Here is a 6,096-nt window from a genome sequence, read left to right as displayed (position 1 = left end):
GTTTTTCAGGATAAAAAATACAGTGGAATGAAGCACAGGCACAATCCTAGAGAAAAACCTGGTTCAGTCTGCTTTCCACCTGACACTGGGAGATGAATTCACCTTTCAGCAGGACAATAACCTAAAACACAAGGCCAAATATACACTGGAGTTGCTTACCAAGAAGACAGTGAATGTGGCTGAGTTACAGTTTTGACTTAAATCTGCTTGAAAATCTATGGCAAGACCTGAAAATGATTGTCTAGCAATGATCCACAACCAATTTGACGGTGCTTGAAAAATTTAGAAAATAATAATGGGCAAATGTTGCACATTCCAGGTGTGGAAAGCTCATAGAGGCAAACCCCGAAAGACTCACATCTGTAGTCATGCCGAAGGTGCTCCTTCAAAATATTGACTCAGGGGTGTGAATACTTATGTAAATGAGATATTTCTGAATATAAATGTCAGTACATTTGCAAACATTTCTAAGAACATGTTTTCACTTTTGTGTGAAGATGGGTGGGGAAAAAAGTTATTTATTTTGAATTCAGGCTATAACACAACAACATGTGGAATAAGTTAAGGGGTATGAATACTTTCTGAAGGCACTGTACCTAGTGCTGTTCTGTTTAACTGATATTGTGGAAGAAAACCAGTCTGATTTGGAGACATCTATTCTACATGGCTAATTCATGTATATTAGGATAACATTGATTTAGAACAGCATGTGAGATGCGACTCCAATGTGCATTTGACTTAATCAAATTTAGAATGTAGACACATGTAGGTATACATTTATTAACAGGGGTTCTCAAACTTTTCTGTTCCACGACCCCATTTTGATTTCTGAAAATTCACACGAGCCCAACCATGTGATTTTTTTTAATGTATTAACGGCAAATGTTAACTTTTTAAGTTGAGGCTATGGCAGTCAATTTAATTTCATACCTTTAATGTGGGGCTATGACAGTCAATTGCAAATTAGTCAGACATAATGTCTCTTATCTCACCACCACTAATGGGATGGGTGTGCTTGATGCATGTCGCGTCGGAGCGTCTCAAAGTCAGGGGGCGTGGTCAACAGTGTGCACCTCATCTCTGCTGTCACATCAAATCTGGATCGATATTTGGTTTTAATGCAAACGAGGGCATTAAAACCAGCATTACACAGATATGAGCTGGCGAAGGGTACCATGAGTTTTATGGTGCTTTCAAGACAACTGGGAACTCTGAAAAATACAATGTCAAATCATGACCTCAGTGATCTTCAGGTCGGAAAGTCAGAGCTCTAGAAAGAGGCCTGAATTCCCGAGTTGGAATTCCGAGTTGGAGGACTGTTCAAAACAATTTTTCTCAGTTGGAGCTTATTTTTTCCAGAGTTCCCAGCTATCTTGAACGCACTGAAGTCAGAAGTCTGAGATTCCAAGTTCCCAGTTCTCAGTTGTTATAAACGTAGCAATAATGCTCAGAGGGAGACAGCAGGGTTTGACTTCGAGTCAGGAACAAAAACTCCTCCGTGGTGACACGTGAATGTGTTGTCTGCAGAATTCGGTCATATGATCGACAGCTCAATCAGCTGTTCGATTTCACTTACTGGCATGTCAACTGAGCAAGGATCCCAGACAAATGGATTGGGAAGTAGGTCCTCAAGTGCTCTTCCAAGTGTTGGAGGTGAGCAGTCATCACTCGTGTGGGAAATGTACTGATACTGTTTTCTGTTAGAAAAATTGGCCGTGCAAAATTAATATAATATTGAAATGGAAGGCGTATCAGACCACTGCAAATCTACCAAGACCTGGCCATCCCTCTAAACTTTCAGCTCATACAAGGAGAAGACTGATCAGAGATGCAGCCAAAAGGCCCATGATCACTCTGGATGAACTGCAGAGATCTACAGCTGAGGTGGGAGACTCTGTCCATAGGACAACAATCAGTCGTATATTGCACAAATCTGGCCTTTATGGAAGAGTGGCAAGAAGAAAGCCATTTCTTAAAGATATCCATAAAAAGTGTCGTTTAAAGTTTGCCACAAGCCACCTGGGAGACACACCAAACATGTGGAAGAAGGTGCTCTGGTCAGATGAAACCAAAATTGAACTTTTTGGCAACAATGCAAAACGTTATGTTTGGCGTAAAAGCAACACAGCTGAACACACCATCCCCACTGTCAAACATGGTGGTGGCAGCATCATGGTTTGGGCCTGCTTTTCTTCAGCAGGGACAGGGAAGATGGTTAAAATTGATGGGAAGATGGATGGAGCCAAATACAGGACCATTCTGGAAGAAAACCTGATGGAGTCTGCAAAAGACCTGAGACTGGGACGGAGATTTGTCTTCCAACAAGACAATGATCCAAAACATAAAGCAAAATCTACAATGGAATGGTTCAAAAATAAACATATCCAGGTGTTAGAATGGCCAAGTCAAAGTCCAGACCTGAATCCAATCGAGAATCTGTGGAAAAAACTGAAAACTGCTGTTCACAAATGCTCTCCATCCAACCTCACTGAGCTCGAGCTATTTTGCAAGGAGGAATGGGAAAAAATGTCAGTCTCTCGATGTGCAAAACTGATAGAGACATACCCCAAGCGACTTACAGCTGTAATCGCAGCAAAAGGTGGCGCTACAAAGTATTAACTTAAGGGGGCTGAATAATTTTGCACGCCCAATTTTTCAGTTTTTGATTTGTTAAAAAAGTTTGAAATATCCAATAAATGTCGTTCCACTTCATGATTGTGTCCCACTTGTTGTTGATTCTTCACAAAAAAATACAGTTTTATATCTTTATGTTTGAAGCCTGAAATGTGGCAAAAGGTCGCAAAGTTCAAGGGGGCCGAATACTTTCGCAAGGCACTGTATAGCGAACAAAAGCCAATGCATGGGCATCTCGGCCCTCACAGCTATCGTCCATTTGGAGAGCATAAGCTGGGGAGTTTTGGAGTCGTTCAGTCAGTTTCCTCTTGATTTCTAGCAATAGCATAAACTCTTTGTTTAAGTGTTATCTGACAAAGGTTTTGATGTGAGTTTCTTTGCATCTGCCTCCCCACACATTGTTTTCACCATATCAATTGCGGCCGGTAATATAAAAGTCTCTGTAATAGTGTGTCGTTTCATACCGTAGCCAGCCTGGCCAGCCAAGCCACTCACCTTGGGAATGATTCAAGTGCTGCCCATGATATTAAGGGCGCTCTCTGATTTAACTATATCTTTTAGATTTTAATAATTTTCATTTAGATTTTTAAGGTTAACCACATTACAATGCTATTGAGATACAAATACGATATTATAATTTATATATTTTATTTATTTATTTATTTTTGTATATATTCTCTCCTTCAGGATTTTGGAAAATCTCCCACAACCCCATTTTCGAATCAAGGCGATCCTTAGTTTAGGACCTGCTGATTTAGAACAACATTTGAGATGTGACTTCAATGTGCATTTTACTCAATCACATTTACAATACAGACATCACTGTGTTTGTTCCTTGATTTGAAATGTTGTTTGATTATTGGTAACACGTTTAATGATGACACATTAGGATGTGTCACACAAATCATAGACAACCCAGTTGATGGAAACAGCATACTCACTCACTCATTGACTCACTGACTCACGCCTTATATTCTTTGTGTAGTAGACTAGCTGCCTAGTGAAGCCCCAGAAAGCCCTGTTAAAGACTCCCACATTGTACTGTCACAAGCCTGGAGAGTTCATGTTATATTTATGTTGCCTACAGCGGATTCTCTGTTCTGTTCTGTTCAGCTGAACTCTTGCCAGCTCCGCTACGTCCCCCCTCCACAGACAATGTTACATCTCATTGGTTATGCCCTAGATAAGCTATTTTTATAGGAAATAATTATACATAACTGATTTAAATACTGCAAAGCCACACTCTTTTGTCTCGTTAGCGTGGTGTGTGTGGATGATGAGCACAAAGGTGAGAGCATAGAAAACATTTAGCCTCTAGTATCTTTTTAATAAATATGCATGGGAAAATAAACATTTGTTTACCAATATTTAATTTAATGTTTTTGGTCTATTAGGATTCATCCCTCTCCTCTGACTGTGTTAAACTCTAGCCAAATGTGCATAGAGGAATTTGTGTTATACCATTGTTCAGGTTCCCTAGCACAGTTTGGAGGGTTTGCAGGAGTGATTTCAACTGCTCTACATGAGCAGGCCACTATGGACCAGAGCACAATAATGGTAATGATGATGAGGGGAGATTGGCGGAGGATGGGGGTGGAGAGGGGTCCTGGTTGATGGGATAGTCATGCATCCATGTACTGTACATCAATTATGTCATCCATTTGTTAAGTAATAACTGTTTTCCTCATCTTTTCCCCCCACCTAGAATATTTAATTAAATCCTTGACTTCTGTGTTAATACACATTCAATGGGATTTCTGCTTCCCATACTGTGTTATGTGTGTTTTTGGCGTATGTTTATCTTATGCAGGGGCCAGGCAGCCAGTGAAAAGGGGAAGAGGAGGGAGTGGCAAGGATGACAGCACTCCAGTGAAAATGATTTTCTGATGAGCTGCAACACTCCCACGACATCAGCTCTCTGTAGGGAGTCGTCTCCTAATTTCCTCCATCCATAATAAAAAGAGCTACATTAAACATTGCCATTAGCGCCAGCAATTTGTTTTATTCTCAACAGAAATAAATGTTATCTGTGGCGGACAAACTTAACCCAATTAAAGCCCATTGTGCAGAGGGGCCTGATGCTGAGGAACGAAGAAACAGCGGCACAGCCAAGCCAACCAAAAACATAAAGAAAAAAAGAGAGAAAGAGGAGCACGTTTTTGCCAAATACACAGTGGAGAAAAAGAGAAATCTCTTGAAGAATGGATGGAAACACTAAATACATGGCCTTTTATCTCTCTTTACTGCGTCAGAGTGGGTGACTAATATCATGCATACACTACATACCACATATACACAAATACATGCAGACTTATAGCACGTTTCCCCTCAATATTAAATACCATTAAATGAAATGTACCCTACAGAACTGTGCTCATTCAGAATCTAGAGGCTTTCTCATAGGCATTTAGTCACATTTAAATGAGAAGGGGGCTTTCAATCTAGACACAAAGCCACCTACCCCAAATCACTCAACCCCACCCATAGATACCCACACATTGGAGTGTTAATTGTTGTGATAACACCTTCCAATAACGGGTCTAACTATCAACATGTTTGGCTGTTAGAGTGCTTACCTGGCACTCATCTGTGGCGATGGGGGGGGGGTCAGAGCTGGAGGATCCTAATGAAGATCTCATTCTCAGCAGCACACACAGGCCCAGTTTGGGGTTAAGGTAATTTAGAAACAAGTCCCATTAAGAGCCAACTGCAGATCAGATCCTGTGAATTCTGACACAGTGGTGCCAGGAATAGTCATAGTGATACATTTTGATTGATATCCAATTGTGAAGCTAACGCAGAAGTAGAAAGTAAACGTATAAGGCTTTACGGGAGGGCGGTGTTGCTGTGCATCTAAGGTGATTACTTACTGTACATGGGCTACATGTGCAAAGACATGGGTAAGAAGTTCTCGGTATGTGTGCAAAAAGATTGTATTCAAACGGTTGATCTGTCAATCTGTCTGTCTGATTATCCATGTTTCAGTCTAGCCATTCAACTGATTTATAGGATGTTGTTTTTCCCTTCTCCCACAAAGCTCCAATCAACATTTCTCAGCTGGTGAAATGAAGCATAAACAGTTCTCCATTACTTTGAGAGTCGATGGATTCTTCACAGCTGCAGCCGAGGGCCTGTGATCAGGAGTTGGGAGACAAAAACAACTGGAGAACATGCCTGACCACACACGTCCACCCACTCACAGTGACTGTATGCCACACTCACTCCTAAACAGAACACTACATCACAATCACCTAACACAACCACATACTAACACAACTTAACCATGATCAAATTAATTGGATTTGTTCCGACATTTCAAAACAGAAATAATTGTGTACCGTTTGACATTTTCTTGCATTGTTAGGAGTTAGTAACATAAGCATTTGGCCGCACCCACTAAGTCTGCTATACTGTGTACACGACCAATCAACTTTGATTTGATGTGTGCATCCTGTAAGACAC

This window comes from Oncorhynchus mykiss, chromosome 1, assembly GCF_013265735.2.
Source record: "Oncorhynchus mykiss isolate Arlee chromosome 1, USDA_OmykA_1.1, whole genome shotgun sequence".
Classification (NCBI taxonomy): Eukaryota; Metazoa; Chordata; class Actinopteri; order Salmoniformes; family Salmonidae; genus Oncorhynchus; species Oncorhynchus mykiss.
Note: the sequence above shows the minus strand (reverse complement) of the source record.